The sequence below is a fragment of the Lepisosteus platostomus genome, chromosome 10 (assembly GCF_059453375.1).
Source record: "Lepisosteus platostomus isolate fLepPlt1 chromosome 10, fLepPlt1.hap1, whole genome shotgun sequence".
In the NCBI taxonomy this organism is placed as follows: domain Eukaryota; kingdom Metazoa; phylum Chordata; class Actinopteri; order Semionotiformes; family Lepisosteidae; genus Lepisosteus; species Lepisosteus platostomus.
Window position 1 is genome coordinate 22,454,969 of NC_142620.1, and position 17,850 is coordinate 22,472,818.

At 40.9% G+C, this 17,850-nt stretch overlaps 1 protein-coding gene across 2 annotated transcripts in view; it reads right to left on the reverse strand.

Moving 5' to 3' along the window:
* Positions 1–17,746, reverse strand: part of slc8a3 (solute carrier family 8 member 3) — a 146,053-nt gene extending 128,307 nt beyond the window's left edge. For both annotated transcript variants that reach the window (XM_088648820.1, XM_088648819.1), the window contains exon 1: positions 17,028–17,746. The gene's annotated coding sequence lies outside the window, so the exon portion shown is untranslated. The remainder of the gene's footprint in view (positions 1–17,027) is intronic.
* Positions 17,747–17,850: the final 104 nt, after the last annotated feature.

Consider the following 17,850-nt stretch of genomic DNA (forward strand, 5'->3'; position numbering starts at 1 on the left):
CACTTCTAGGAAGCCACATGCTATGTAAAGTTAAATTGGACTGTGCTGGTTGAGAGCTGCTTTGATTGCCATGAGCTTAATTTTATCCTCCTTTCATTTTTCAGATCAGGGGGCATTTTCTGAGCAACACTATGTATATGTTACCTGGTAGCCAGCGCTGCTGCCTTACAGCTCCTTGGTGCTGGGGTACTGTCTATGTGGAGTTTGCATGCTTCCCCAGGGCCATGTGGGTTTTCACTGGGTGTTCTAGTTTTCTCCCACCTTCAAAAATGCTGGTTAGGTTATTTGGATCTCTAGGTGGTTGCTGTGCACACTACTGTGCATAAGAGTGTGCATGGGCCTCCTATTCAGAGGCTTCCAGGACTGCCTCTGGGTGGTAACTTTCTGACAATGGATGGGTGATGTATATTACTTAAATCTACATACCTACTGAAAAAGGTTAGGCTTAATAAGCAATGTTGATGCAAAGCAATGCAATTATCCACATTCCAATACCCAAAAAACAAAAGAGTAAAGAAGGAGCATGATATAAATGCTGCAGATAAATAATGCTGGTGATTTTAGTTTACTTAAGACCATAGGTGTCTGACCCCAATTCTTAAGGGCTACATCCCCCCCAATTTCCATTCTTCCTCACTGCTTTGTAACACTGTTCAATTAAATATTTGCTAAGATGCACAAATTAAATGTTTCTCTAAGTGTAAAAATGCTGATGATTTAATGACACCCATAAAACCAGTAGTAGTCAGAAAATGCATTCAGACCTCATTTAGGATATTGTGTCCAATCCTGCTCAGCACATTTCCATAAGGATATTGCTTCTCTGGAATCAGTTCAAAGCAAGCTAATAAGGTCAAAGGAAGGTCATGCACATGCAAGGTAAGGGAACCTAATCTCTTTAGTCTTGAACCAAGGAAAATATGAGAGAAACTGATACAAATATTTTCAATCCTGAAAGTCAACCCAAAGGACTACTGCAGGACCATAAAAAACACAAGAACCCTGCAACATAGCAGGAACTTGGAAGGACTGCATTTACAAAGCCTTTGAAAAAGTTGTCGCCCTTTCCACTGATGTCCCATTTCGTTGAATGAGTGATGCACCCACCTTTTTGGTGACAATTGACTTCTTTCACCCATAAAGTGCCCAGTTTGAGCATTATAACTTCAATAAAATATCCACTTTAAAACAGATGTTTTCATCATTTGGAATTCAACAAAGTAGTACATCAGAGAAAGGGGGTGAATGACTACGACTGAGTCACAAAAGATTGGGAGGGCAAGAACCATTATAATAATACCGCTGAGTCTAAAGTATGTCTTTTAATACTTCCTCCATTAGTTAGGACTGGAGACGGTTTGGTGGAAGGTCAACTAACCAAGCTGTTCCCATTGAAAATAAAAACTTGTTCCCTGTTATATATGGATCTCCTCACCTTCATTAACACCCACGCTTATACTCCCAGCAACAAAATGAGCTGGTAAGGCTGAGTAGCCCTCCTCTCTCTTGTGTTCTAATCTTGGGGGACTAGAGTTAGAAATTGCTGGACTAGAAAAGCACAAGCCTGCACAGAAGGCCTGAAAGTATTTATTGTTGTTTACCTGCAGTAGGTAAAACAGTACCAGTGCACAGCCTGAGCTGACCAATTCTGAAATCCATCATCATTACACAGAATGGTCATTACATTTTAAGAAGCTAATTTTTTCAGAAAAAAAGCAGTTTTGCAGATGGCCTTCCATTGAGACTTGTTCCTGTATGACAAGATGCATCGAGGTGACAAGAAAAGACACGACATGCACTAGCAATTTCAATTTCGCTTCCACTAAGCACTGTTGTAAAGCAGAATTTTACTCTCCTGAAATCTCCCAGTAAAGATGAGCAATGAAACAGACACAATGGAAAAAAGATGGCAGAAAAACAGAAGGTTTATCTGAATGTGCATATTGCTGCATTTATACAGCACCACTCACCACACTAAACTGGCATTTGTTTCATTCCTTTGCGATAAATCACCACATTGCACTTTTCAGCATGTGAATTCAAGAGATCCTCAAAGGATTTCCAACATTACTTTTTTTGACATCAGAAATTGCTATATTGTATTTTGGCTGGTTTGAAAATGTGCGGGACGGTTAATAATGGTGGAAAATGCTCCTAATGCAGAGTGTGTCACTTATACAGTAGCTGTGTATGTCACTTATAATATTTTTGGCGACACTACTGTATGTTAAACACACATACCAAATCCTTATCCACCTAATTTTAAAAAAGGACCAAGATTCATTCCTTCTGCTGACTTTTGTTTGAAGCCACGTGTTTTCCTTTCTTTTTTCTTGTTTTTTTCCACGTGTTTTTCTTCATGTGGGTGAAGATTACATTTTGGATGAGTGATACAGTATGTGCTGCCTTGCCAAAGATCTGCCTCCTCACACATGCTGCCTCTTCCCAGTGTGTTCTGGCCTGCTTATGTAACGGCACATGTACAGCTGAGAGCAGCCATAGGTGTTCGGCTGCTGTCAGTGCGTCACAGTGTCCAAAAGGCATGAGATAGCAGGTCATGCAAACCGCTGTCAGAAGCATGACGACAGGTCTTCCGAGGTCAACAGTGCACGATGAAGTCCTTTGGAAATGCCAATTAGAAGGTGCCACTGAGCCAAAAACCATGTCCATGTTAACTGAAAACCGAACAGAGTGTGACAGATGTGCCCGCAGGAGAGTTTTGAAAACAAATTCCTCTCCGTGAGGCAGATAGCACCCTGAATTCAGCCCACACATTACAGCGCAGTGTGTATGAATGTTGCTACTGAAGAACCTGTTAAATGGGAGCGATTTGTGACATCTGTAAATGCAAGGTGTTAAAAGGCCAAAGGCAGGGGTCCAAAAAATATTTAGTTACACAGTAGTTCTCCCATTGTGTTGTTACAACTAATGAAGTAACATGTAGATTTTTATTTCTGCTGTTACACACTGACAGCTTTGTTTCTGGTCAAAGGTTCATTTCTGACCACAGTCCATTTTCAGGGTATCTTCTCTCACACCATTTCTCTTTGCCAGGGGGCTGGATGTACCTCTCTGATAAGAATAGTGAAATGATTATAAATGAGAGAAGGGCATTCAGGCAATTTGGTAAGTAGTCGTTAATTGATCCAAGGATCTTGAATGAAGCCAAAGTAAAAAAAAATCCTTATACTTATATAGCGTTTTTCTGGACACTCCACTCAAAGCGCTTTACAGGTAATGGGGACTCCCCTCCACCACCACCAATGTGCAGCATCAACCCAGATGATGCACCGACAGCCATAGTGCACCAAAACACTCACCACACACCAGCTCTCAGTGGGGAGATGAAAAGAGTATTGGCTTCAACACAATTGCAGTAGCTTCAGGGTACCACAACCCTTTGGGTAAAGAGGTGTCTCCTGTTCACAGTTTTAAACACACTTCCACATAGTCCCCGGTTGTGCTCTCTAGTTGGGAGTAAAAATTGTAGGTATATCACTTCAACCGCTGTAGTAAAAAGCAGGGAAATGTAATTTCAAAGTGCCTTTTGAGACATCTGGTTGTGCAAAATAATTTTAAAATTCTGATTTAGATTCTACCAAAGTGATGGCTGAGAATGTAGGTGTGCTCGAGTACAATTCTATATCTATATCAGATAAACATTTTTTTAGGCCATGGAAGCTGTTTAGAGACTTGATATGACCTTATTAAATAGATTATAGGACAATGTGTCATCAAACAACTGTGGAGTCAAATACAGGTAAAGCTGGCTTCAAACTGTCTCAACAGTCAGTCATACAGTATGTTAGTAATAGTGGGAATCATATTTGAACACAAAATCAGACTGGGTATGTGATTGCAGATATGAAGGCTGATAGCAGCTCTGGAGTGGAAGATTTCTTTTTAAGTGCGTTTCCACTAAACATTTATCAGGGGGACCGTAATGAGGTTTTTCACAACAAAGATTTCTTAGCACATGTACTGATGCTATTCTGGGTCTCCAACACAAATGCCTTTATGCAGAACAGCATTTAGAAAAAAAACAACACATTGACAAGTTGTATTCTATCCTTTTGTGACATTTATCTGGGGATGAAGTTCGCATCTGATAAAAAGGGAAAAAGGAGCCAATTTTTGCTGTGACCTGACTTCACATCTCAAAATACCAACAGTTCATTATATCTCACAATGAAAATCACTCGTGTTAATAAGTTTCCTCTGACAATCGCTTGAGTGGCACTACGATTGTGAAAGAGGAGATCAACTGCTCAGATGACGACAGTAACGCTTTATTTTTTTCGCTACTTCATTTTCTGAAGTTAAAAGTGTCAAAAAGGAACATTCATTGTGAGGTTCTTATACACACAGTCTCAGCCCAGGATTTTGACAAATACAATCATATAATCACTGTTCTTTTTCCGGGCTTTCCTCTGTAAAGACGCTGCTTGCAGTTGCTTTATCCAGAGTGTAACAGTTCTGCCGGGAGCCAGAAACACAGCTTAATCTCTTCGTGAGAAAAGTCCTTGGTTCTTCAAAACGTGTAACACTACACTCCACTACACTACATTTAAAGGACTCTGAACTGCTGCTTGCCAGAAAAGAGATCCTACAAATACTAACCAGTTCTGTCACCAATTATAAAAGTGCACTTTTAAAAGGACTTTTGTAAGCTGTTTTTTTTACACCTATTCCTAAGGCGCTTTACCGAAAATAAGTTCTAAGTCCTTTTTTACTCATGTAATTAGATAAAATACAATCTAGTACTGTTTGTGAAAGATATGTGAATAGTACAGTTCTGGTAAATGTACACCATTGTTTTTTGTAGTTTATAAATGTGATTCATCCATCCATTTTTCTAACTGCTTCTTCCAATTCAGTTTCACAGGAGAGCCGGAACCTATCCTGGCATGCAATGTGGGCAAACTCGATACATCCTGGACCCAGTCTTCCCAGAAGCCGATTAACCTTCCAACATATCTTTGGACTATGGGAAAACAGAGGACCCAGAGGAAACCCTAGTGATTGTGAGGAGAACGTGCAAACTCCACACAGATAAAACCCCAGGAATTGAATCCGGGGCTCCAGTGCTGTGAGGCAGCAAAACTAATAACTGTTTCAGAGTGCTGCCACACCTGATGTATGATAGCAACAATGTTTCTGAAGGTCTGAATAGTAAATATTGTAAATATCAACAACATACAATCAAGACTGACAGCAATACAAATATTATCTATCAAGCCAGGACTCAATACATGATCAGATAGCAATAGAATCCGGGAGATAACCTAGGACAGGGTTTCCCAGTTCTGATCCTGGACTACTCCATTGTCTTCTGGTTTTCATTCCAGAAGACAAAGGGGCTCACCTCTGAGCTCCTGAGTGGTTCAACCAGTTAAGGCGCTTGCTAAGGATTGAGTTTTACCATGCAGGCATCTCCAGGTTGAACCCGAATCACATCACCAGTTGACCATGACCAGGATTCCCGGAGCGTAGGGTTGAGATAAAGTTGGCCAAGGCTCTTCCAGCTGACCAAGGGGTAAGCAGCTGGTGCTCCCCTCCTCCAATCAGCGCAGACTGTCCTGTGTGGTGCCAAGTAGCCCATGGCACATGTCCAGAGATGACTGCCTCGAACGTGGGGGGGGGGGGGGGTTCTGAGGAATCTGCTTCTACAGTACGTCCCCATTCTGCCCATCTGGGGGTTGCAGAGCTCATAACTCATAACTGGGACAAGACTTGAAAACACACAAGCGGCGATTCCAATTTGTGTTGTTCACATAAAAAACATATTTACAAAACACTATCAGCTCTTAAACAGAAGGACGAGGTAAGAAATTAGAATGAAAATTGCTGTGTGTTGTCATACTAACGTTGGGTTTCAGAACCCCTCTCATGCAGGATTCTTGTTTACAAGAACAGGTGGCATTTCACAAATGAGTCGATACATCACAAAGAAGGCTCATTATGTTGACACAGTCTCATTCCCACCTGGGCAATTAGGGGTGGTTTAGAAAACTATGTGAGAGCAACAAATAAAAAGTTGAAATATATCGTTTTGATACATTTTGTTTTACAATTCTAGGAAAACTTACACATAAAAGAAATTATTTGTGCAACTAAGACCTGAATGCAGAACACTCTGGGTACTCCAGGATCAGGGCCGGTAAACACTTCTCTGGGCTTGGGAGGTACGGCTGATGGTTGCCATGGTTATGTGGGAGTAGGCCTGCTTATACGAGAGATTTAGTCAGTTTGTTCCAACTCAGAAGACGGCAACCTCATGTCATCTAGCTCTTACAAAAAGCTATACAACACAGATCTATCTCTAGAGCTTTCAGGTATTATGCCCTTGTGCTCTCATATTATCAGAAGTGTTAAAATGAAAGTTAAAAGGGGTATATTCTAACTTTTCAATTTGGTTTGTGTTTGCTTTACCACAGAGAGCCCTTCAAAAAGTATCCTGGTCCATTTAATCATTGCAACTACTTGCCGCCTATGTTAATGCAAATAGTATAAAAATAAGGCCTTGTGTTGTCACCAGATTTCAATTGTCATCAGTCTGAAAACGAACCACAGAAAATTACTGAAGACACAAGTGTTACCTAGCATAAACACATAAATGATGCTGAAGCGGTAAAGATTTTCAAATCAGCTCTATAGCCCAGATACTGCTGGTTCTAACCTGGATCACTTCACAAACCACTTATAACTGGGGCAGAGTGGGCGTTAGGTCTTCTCAGACATCGGCACCTGCAGGCTTGCAGTGCCATCAGTGAGAGATAACCAGCTACTGTATATGAGGCTCTAACTCTCCTGTCATCTGGCTGTGCGCCTTGCTGTATATCAAAAGATTAAAACCTTTTACCTAGGGTGGGGGGCAGGGGGTGTCGGGGGTGGTGTAAGAGCACAATCTGACGTGCTCACACTCCCTTCACAGTGCAGGAGCTGAGCTGTGAGCCAAAATATGTCTTCTCTTCTGGGCTCAGAACTTTTCAAATTCCTTTCATACTAAATGACTTTGCTGTGATATTCTAATGCAGGTCAAATGGCTAGCTAGGTCAAATGGAGAAAAAGTGCCATGAAAATCTCCCTGTGTTAATAATAATAATAACAATAATAATAATTATGTTATATATGTTGTATATATTGAGCACCCTGGCTACATCCTATGCTACTTTGACAGATTAATAAACATAGAATCTAATTCTGTATAGATATATAATTACAGAAATGTCTATGTCTAGAGAATTGTACTCAAGTGCATCACTACTGAAAAATACTGAGAAAAACCCCTTTCAAAATCAAAACTATGACTTTTCCTCTGGCCTATATTGTAACATCATAACATAACATAACATCACTTTATTAGCCCTATACAATTTCTTGCATTAGGAATTCGTCTTTTCGCATACCCCAGCTTGCTCCATGAGACACAGACACACAGACAGATGCCCCTGGAGCAGTTTGGGTTAAGGGCCTTTGCTCAGGGGCCAACGGAGTAGGATTCCTCTGCGGAAATCCTCTGTGGGATTTGAACCAGCAACCTTCCAGCCACGGGCGCAGATCCTTAGCCACAGAGCCACCGCTTCGCCCGGTAAGAATCTGTGAGCACCAGTGCTGAGAATTGACACCTCTCAGGGGTGTGTGGCTATATATCAAAGCAAACTAAACAGCTTATTTCTAAATCCTTAATTCTTCAAAACTGCAACCTAGAAGATAATATCTGGGAAAAATAAATTAATTTTTAATGTCCTTTCTCTGGATAGCTATTTGATCTTTAACAGACCTATAAGCTGTACAAAGCATTTGCGGTTTAAAGAAAATGGCATATAGCTGTATAGAGTCAGCATTATGCCATTACTGGGATGCTAGCGTCCTGCTGCTCACCAACTTGTAATATGTTTTGTGATTCTTATCTGCAATTATATTTCTGCTGTGAACATAATTGTCTATGATAAAGAATTATGATTCCAGTTAAGAGTAGCCTCAGAAAAAGGAGGTTAGGTCTTTTGTTGTAATGTTGAAAAGATTTCTCAGCAGAAAAAAGAATATCTACTAGAGACTGGCATTGGAGTACCACAGAAACTCTAAGGCAGTTATGGGCAGCTCAAGACCTTGACAAGTAAAGGGCCCACTTATTTGCATTCCACATCTGATCTTAATTGCTTAATTGACTGTGATTAGGAGTAATTTCCTTATTTTAAACTCCTTCAGGACATACTCCCCTTTTCAGCTCTGAGAGGACCTATTTGAAGTGTTTGCTCCGTTCAGATTTATGTACTGTAATAGTACTTGTGCCTTTAAAAAGGTGTTTAAAAAATGGTCAATTATCAAGGGAGATGCAGAGAAACATACATTAAGAGTCACACACGAAAACAGGAAAAACAAAAACGTAAGTAATAGGAAACTGCATTTGAGACAGCACTCCTTAAATGAGATTTTCTGTCTATTGTCCAAATGACAGCCTTTAGCCTTGCAGCAAATCGGACTGACAGGCTGCAAAACCAATACCATCAATCCATACATGCATACAATCCATAAAGGTCTGTGCTAAGCAACAGGACAGAAATCCTTAGGGTGAAATTTGCAGTAAAAATAAGATCTTGACAAAATATAAAATATAGCTTCTCTAGCTCCAACAGCACTGTGAGGCATCTCATCAAGACTGCAAATAGAATACGGAAAGTAACTCCTAAAACAAAATGAAGCACTTTGCATTTGTGGGAATTAAAAACCAAACACAAAACACAAATAACATTGTGAGACTATTTCTGTTTGCATTGAGAAAATAGAAACGTTTTAGCCCTGGAACGATCAAGGCGGAGGCTTAACACCACATTTCAGTACAAATAAAACTGGAGCATTTTTATGATCATACTGTCTATAACCTTTTCAGACATGTAATGCTGAAAAAGATCAGTTTTTAACTCTTGTAAATGGGCTGGAAATTCAGAGACATGCTTTTAGAGCCAGATATACACATGAAGTGTTAAAAAGTGCTGAGCCTAATTTAGAAGCAAAAACCAGAGAACATTGCTACTGTAGCTACTTATAGACCAGAGTGTTAGCAGATAAACTATAACGAATGCTGAATACAAAAAATTAAACATTAGACTGTCATCATATTTTGACACGGGGGAATACTGAACCAACAGAAACTTACAAAGGTGCGCTGAGCACAGCTTTCACAAGCTCAGTGGTTCTTAGCTAGGGCTTTAACAACCCTGAAGGTACTCAAATGCTGAATTGGGGATCCCCAGAAACAAATGCAAAATGTGTGGAAGAATTATTACCGACAACAAATCTTATTGATTTAGTATTTCACGATGGGCAGCAGTACAGAGTGGTGGGCAAGTCTCTGGACCAGAGTTCTGTGGGGTCAAGTCCCGGGTGGGAGTAACTGCTGTTACAGAAAAGGGATCTGCTGCCCAGAAAAAAAGACCATCTCTGCTTCAGCAATAAAAATGTGCTTTACAAGTTCCTTATTTTCCACTTCCATTTTTCCCTTTGGTCTCTCATATGCAATAATTTATTTATTTTCCTTTAAATTAAATTAGATCTTTCTTCCCTTGCACCGGTTTTCTCCAGAGAGCTATGGCCCAGTGCAGTTTAAGACTGAGTGGTTTTCCGATCCAAGTCTCTTGCTTTACCATTCATGGTTAATGAGCTACACTAGTTTCATCTGAGCACTAGGGTCAATCCAACTCCATGGAGAAGCAAGAAGAAAGGCATCTTCCATACCCCTGATATCCATGGAAAAATTAATCCTGAGGGCCTCATCAAAACATAAAAATAAGCTCTCTCAGGCCTGCTTCTGGAGTTAAAATTCACAAGCACTAAGCAAAAATCCATTGTGGTCCGCATTAACACAGCACATTGAGACTACTGCTCACGCAGAATTGACACGTCTTTTGTGCTCTATGGAGCAAATAAAAAAATGAGACAACACATTATATTTTCAACATTCAGTTTTCCACAGAGATCCAGAATGGATTTGCTGCTATGCTTTTTGGGAAGGGATTACTGTCAGTTTATATAAAGCCAACTTTTTCAACAAACAACCATATGCACTTCTCGCAGTTCAGTTTCGTCACTTTCTTTGGTGCTGTACACCCAACAAACGTAGATTACTCTATTCATCCGTTCATCTACTGTCTAACCACTTCTTCCAGTCCACGGTCGCAGGGTAGCCAAAGACTTTCCTGGAAAACAACAGGCACAAGGCAGGGTGCACCCTGGGTTGGGCACCAGTCCATCATCATGTTTAAACAGACACAAACAGAGATATGCATTTCCTCACACCAGGGTCAGCTTTCCTAGAAGCAAATTAACCTTCCAGTATGTTGTTGAATTAATAATAATAATAATAATAATAATAATAATAATAATAATTGCTTACACTTGCATAGCTCTTTTCTGGACACTCCACTCAAAGCACTTTACATGTAATGGGGACTCCCCTCCACCACCACCTATGTGCAGCCCCACCTGGATGATGCTACTGCAGCCATAGTGCGCCTGAACGCTCACCACACATCAGCTATCAGTGGGAAGATGAAAAGAGTATTGGCTTCAACACAATTGCAGTAGCTTCAGAGTACCACAACCCTTTGGGTAAAGAGGTGTCTCCTGTTCACAGTTTTAAACACACTTCCACATAGTCCCCAGTTGTGCTCTCTAGTTGGGAGTAAAAATTGTAGGTATATCACTTCAACTGCTGTAGTAAAAAGCAGGGAAATGTAACTGCAAAGTGCCTTTTGAGACATCTGGTTGTGCAAAATAATTTTAAAATTCTGATTTAGATTCTACCAAAGTGATGGCTGAGAATGTAGGTATGCTCGAGTACAATTCTATATCTATATCAGATAAACATTTTTTTTAGGCCATGAAAGCTGTTTAGAGACTTGATATGACCTTATTAAATAGATTATAGGACATTGTGTCATCAAACAACTGTGGAGTCAAATACAGGTAAAACTGGCTTCAAACTGTCTCAACAGTCAGTCATACAGTATGTTAGTAATAGTGGGAATCATATTTGAACACAAAATCAGACTGGGTATGTGATTGCAGATATGAAGGCTGATAGCAGCTCTGGAGTGGAAGATTTATTTTTAAGTGTGTTTCCACTAAACGTTTATCAGGGGGACCATAATGAGGTTTTTCACAACAGAGATTTATTTTATTAGGAGCCCATGATTGGTAAGGGACAATGGGAAATTTGGCCAGGACACCGGGGTTACATCCCTACTCTTTTCGAGAAACGCCATGGGATTTTTAATGACCACAGAGAGTCTTGATCTCGGTTTTATGTCTCATCCGAAGGACGGCGCCTGTTTACAGTATAGTGTCCCCGTCACTATACTGGGGCATTCGGACCCACACAGACCACAGGGTAAGCGCTCCCTGCTGGCCTCACTAACACCTCTTCTAGCAGCAACCTTAGTTTTTCCCAGGAGGTCTCCCATCCAGGTATTAACCAGGCTCACACCTGGTTAGCTTCAGTGGGTTGCCAGTTGTGAGTTTCAGAGTGATATGGCTGCTGGCATAATTGTAGGAGGAAACCCACATGAACACAGGGAAAACATACAAACATCATGCAAATAGAACCCAGGTCTGGAATTGAACCCAGGGTCCCAGCTCTGCGAGGCAGCAATGCTAACCACTGCACCCATGTGGATTAATACCACATGTGAAAGAAATTATAAAGTGTGAACTTTGCAATGGAAATAATTTCACATGCTGTGTCCCACGTCAGAGAGATGGGGTGTCCCGTCCTGACTGAGATCAGTTTTGAATTTTTTATGCTTGCACAGCTAAAAGCAATGCACACAGAACCACTCCATTTCACTATTAAAACTGAGCTGTCCTGGCAACCTGACCTAAGTGCAAACTAGTGAGAGAGTCTGGGATTCCCTATGGGACTCTGTGTGTGAATTTGAAAGGAGTGTAACCAAAACTATTTGGAGATCAAATAGCAAACACAACAAAAACGCAATACATAAGAACAGTTACAAATGAGAAAATGCCATTCAGCCCATTTATGAGTTAAAAACTAAGTGGTATTAATACAATATCTTATCTGGGTGTTTCTTAAAAGAAAACAGGATATTGGCTTTGGCAACTTGGCTGACAAGGTTCTTTCAAACTCCCACATCCCTTTGTGTAAAGAAGTGCTTCCAGTTCTCAGTTTTACCTGTACTTTCACACGGTTTTTAATAATGCCCTCTAAATTTAGTAGGAAGTTAAGCAGTGGTCTGAATATAAATTGCTTAACTGTGACCACACACCACATTTTCATTTCTGTTTTTTAGGAAACCATCATTTTACATTTTCCTATACCAGGTTTGAGCCAAGGATAAGTACACATTCTTCAGTTCTTTATTTTTGCACCACACATAGAGAAATGAAAAGGTATGGTCAGGGATGGACTCAACTCAATCCACCTTTTATCTCCCCTTGCCTCCAAAAGGCCTGGCAGAGAGAGCATGTCCTATTTTCCTAAATGCAGCAGCTAATACTCCAGGGAACTTATTTGTGTGCCTAGCTTCCTTTTTCAACTATCCTTGAATTATGCCTGTGAAAAGGTCTCTTTTCCAGGGCTATGCATTATTAAAGGAGTTATTTCCAAAAAGTACAGTAGTAAAAAACTTATTGGGCCACACATTAATTTCTGATATTCAAAGGCCAAAAAACACAGGTTAATAAAATAGCACACGGTGAGGATAAATTTGAAAGGCAACAGAACTGTGTAGAAAACACTTCTTGTTACTGCTAAAATGTCCATTAAAAAGTACAGGATGATACTAATCTGCTCTTTTACAGTAGTACATATGATGAATAGAGAGCTCTTATCAGAAGACAAGGTATCAAAGAACATATAAGAAGGATACCATACCATATTACATGCTCTGTTACTATAACCATAATTTGTTATTTAATAATTGGGCTAGAGACTCAGTAGTGTAAGAATGTCTAATCCTGGTCCTACAAAGCTTCAATGTCCCTTTAAAGTAGCAGTACCTGAAGAGCTGGAAGAAGCTCTAAAATTGGTCCAGCTACGTCAGTAACCAAATGGTTTGGCTAATTAAGAGTTGGGTAAGAATGAAAACCTGCAGATACACATGCACTGCAGGAACAGAACTGGACACCCCAGGTATAGTGAGAAACATTGTCAGTGGACACTGGGCCACAGTAGGGAGAACATCGTCAGTCTGCAGTCTGTCAGTACTTCTTTAGGAGATCTTAGTGACAGTTGTCATGTGACACACTCTGGATTCAAACCTGAGATAATCAGCATTATCCTGGAGACCTGGAGCAGGTCTTTCAGGCTTTCATTTGTCAAAATGTCTAGAAATGATTTGTTCATTTGCTGTTTTTTGGACCTAGAAACTGCTACTGTATATAAACATTGCTTAACCTGCATTTCTACAGGCATGAGTGAAACACAAACCTCAAACAATCAATAATGCAGGTGTTTCAAAAAATATATTATCTCTAGCTTTAAAAGGACATTCAGCCTGTAATTTTGTGATCCACAGCTGGCTTCCTTCTTGCACCATCATAAAACATTGTAACGCAACAGGGTTCCGGTGGGCGCCCTTGCCGCATCAGGTCGGCCCTGCACCGTCGGGGGCTCGAACCCAGGGCTACCCAGGTAGAGATCTCTCTACAGCCCAGGGGCTGTAGTCCTGCTATTACAGGGAAGGGCAGCAACGTCACTGCTCTGGTAAGCCGGCTCTTACACAGTGCCTGTCGGCCGTATGCGTTACAATATAAATTAAATCTTGACACTATTGCTATTTTATCTTAAAGTGGGTCACATGCTAGTCATAGATCCATTACCCACAAGGCAACAGGAGTTTTTAAACATTTACAGACTCCAAGTCTTACCAGGTACATAAGTGAGGGAAGATGTTTACATGAACCTGAAGAATTATGAAGGGGTTAGAAGAGTGACATATCAATCTGTCCACCAGGAAGCGAGAAAGACTCTTGAGCTGTCTCAATTGGTATGTAGCCCAGAGACATGAGACCCATCACAAGTGCAAAAAGCATTTAAAATTCCGCAGGGTTAACGCAGTGTCCTGTATTTCATTTAGCAATCCCCCACCTAAGTCTATACAGTTTGCATGAAATTCTCACGCTTGAGAGGATAAACTCCTGTCAAAACACATTTTGTGTAGAGAGAACCCTACGCTGTGCAAAGGCTCTGCACCAGCCTTCAGGCCATGTGCAGTCAGACCTTTCCTAAAGCCACCATCTCAGGCACTAGACTGGCGCTCAAGATGCACAGAACAAGTGACTAACTCACTCTGCCAGACCACCTTGCCACTGACAGAGCACCGAGCGACATCACTGGAATGGGTTCATTAAGCTCGATGAGGCCTGTCACAAGTGCCTCTAACTAAGATCTAGTGTTCATACACAGGGAAATATACTGAGAAGACTCATTACACTGCTGTTGGGTCCATGCTTCTCTGAGCTGCACTAGTAAAGCAGAAAAGTGAAATGCTTAATAATTAATAATTGTTTAACTTCACACATCTGTTATACTGGATGACCACCTGGCCCAATAAACTACTGGATGCTTTTCAGAAAGGACAAGAATCCCAAGATGCCTTCAACCTGAAATAAATGAACACATAAACTGAACATCATCTCTGCGCTTCACTCACCATGCACAGAAATTAAGCAGAGCTTGATTCACTCATCCTGTTCACAGTCAGATTGAGCAACCAGTTAATCACTTTTACAAATCTGATTTTGGAACAGATATAGCAGATTAGAGTAAAACATTATTAATTAACAGAATACAACGGCAAATGTAAAGATATGGATAACATAAAAAAGTCACACAGACTCAAAAATATATTTTAGATGCACCTATGTGCATCTTTAGTATATTCACGAATATACTAAAGCCAAGTTACACAGGGCAACTGAGAAAGACATTCCCGATCTCAAAGTGCACCCATTAGGAGCCCGGATGGTTACTTTACACGTCCACCAAGGCAAATACACTCAAATAACAATCAAAAGAAAGCAAAGCTTGAATAGTACTTTCCTAACGTACTATTGACTGACAGCGTTCAGAGTGACCGTGAAAACCAGTTCAATATCGCGAACAGCAAGTGTTAGTAATTTCTCACATAACTTCACTCGGATTTTTGGCTTAACATTACTTGCTTAACTTTCGACAAATTATTTGCAGCAGAAAGGAATTAATTAACCAAATAATATAAGCCACAGTCAGATAAGATACTGAGTGTTCAAGGAATGATTAAATTAACCCAGCGCCGTGTAGTTACATTACGCACCGCGGCTGAGAGCACATAGCTATTAGCTCTGTCATCTCCCACACCTCTGTATCATCTGACTGATCGGGGAGAGACGTTGGGGAACAGTTTTTTGGTTTAATCTTACGTTTGTAATCAGTAAAGCTGATGTATCTGGGACGCTGCGTGTGCGTTATATATAGTATATTCTAACAATAAAAAAGGCGAAACTGACGTGACAAATGTAGTGGGAAAATGACCTCCCCACTAAAAACATTAAGGTTTTATTAGTAATTAACGATAGACTTATTACGGACCCAGTTCCACCACACCATATAAACGATATGTCGAATCACCAGAGATGACGAGTGTCGGCGGAGCTAGAAACCAACATGAGCGACATTTCTCTTTCCCTATTTTGGAAAGAGACTTGCTGAGCAGTGGCTATATTTGAATCCCTAATAAACAAGATCTCAGCACATGTAGACAGAGCACGACAGCTGCTCTAAATTAATCATGATGCACCCCAGTTTGCTTACTCCTTTTCGCTACCTACTCTCTCACTGCTAGACCTCGCTGAATTGGATACTTCACTGGAAGGGGAAACCCTTCAGCAAACCAGCAGGTTTTTTTCCTCCTTTTCATGCAAATATTAAAACAAGCCTTTCTCTGTTATATTTGTCAGACCCAGCTATTGCACGACTAACTATTGGGAAAATGGGACGGCATTATTTCATCGTATCTTTGCAAATCAAATATACCCTTTTCGAAATCGACATAAATAAGCATTTTTTTACTACAACGCGATTCAACTGTGTGGCATTGGACTTCAGACCCCCATTCCATGTTTTGATAATCTGTTTTGGCACAACCATTTAGTATGGCTCGTCATTAATCCTTTGAGGTTTCCAGTGATCAGATTAAAGTACCCGATTTCTATGTAGCACAATAACATGCATTATGTAACCCATTATTTGTTAATGGAAAGAGATCACCGGATTCCACAACGTGAGGACATAACGAGAGGAAAGTCTAAATAAATGCACATTGCGTGTACTGAAAAGCTGAATAATTAATTCACAGAACACTTAAATGGGGGAATGCCCCTTCACAACAGAACCTTTCCGAGCCCTCCCGTTACACCTTTCCATGTAATCGCCTCCTCGCCGGCACGTTTCACAGAAAACCCACACACACGCAAGAAGAGTCGTTTGCTGATAATGTTGCTTACAGATATAGAGCGCACTAAGAATTAGTTTTTTACTACATTCAATGTAATTTTAGTTCGGTGTATTTCACTCCTGTCTAAAGTCGTTTATGAAGCTGCTATAACATTTCAAGTCTGGTACGATAAACATGTATGTGTAAACGAGACACGTTCAAGTTTAAAGCACCCGACCTTATTTTTATTCTAACGCTGCAGTAAGTATTTTAATGATCCTCATGATAATATTGCAGGTTAGGTATTATGAAGTCCCAAGAGTCCAAGGAGAAGAAATACAAATGTTTGAAATAGGAGACCCAACCACATGCCGGCGTCCTAAAACAAAAATCCAGCTCACTTATTCAGCCCCCCAACCCATCTCCCCGCAAACTGCCAAAAACCTATGAAGGAGCTTCGCCTCACACTGTAACGTCTGTAGCCGGGTTCAGGAACTACTGCCACCTGCGCCTACAGTGCAGTCCAATACTAGTTAACGGACAGCGATACTAGTAAATCCTGCCATACTGTGCGTTTGTGAAAGCGCTTACCTGGATACGTGCTTCCTGTCTTTTTGGAGGCTTTAAATTCCGCTTGCTTCCTTGTTTCTCTTTCTTTATAGCAAGAGTTTGGTTTTCTGTCACCCCACCTTTCAAATGTGTCGCCCCCTCCCCCCCCAGACAAGTACACCCCGGGGCGACCGCTTCACTCAGAGCCGATCTGTGCCCCTCTGACTCGGCGGCACATCGATGTGGCCGAATAGAGGATGACTCGCTCCTGGTGCTCGGCCTGTCGCTGGCGAGAGCAGCTCTCCTTTGCTTTCGCAGCTGTCAGGGGAAAGGAAGGCGCTCTGAGAAGGTTGCTTCAATTAACGCTTGAGGCTTCCAATCCATAAGGTTCCCCAGACCAGCAGCTCTTCCTTAATTTCGCGTTACCTTAAAAATATTTGGTTGTGGTGCGTTTGAAGCCGCTTCCCTAAAAATAGACACATGCAAAATGATAATACAAAAATATACGTATAAATATAAACCTAATTTGAATCCATTCATTTAAATTACACTCCCGTCATGTCTTTTTGCAGGAAACGAATGCGAAGATAATGATGCAACGCAAGATTCGCTCCCTTTCGCCTATTTCTTTACATTTGAGCTGTCCGGTTTATTTACAGTATTTATTTCGATCCGCTCCTTCAGAAGGGATGCCCATTCTCCGAAGCATCGCAGTAGTGAATTCAAATAGCAAGTCTCGCTACCTCACTCCCCCGCCGCAACCAAAACTCTCACACACATACACGCATACGTCACCCTATCAGCTGGGAAAGAAATCTGCAACACAAATCATGAATATTTATTATTTCAACTGTGAAAGGAATTA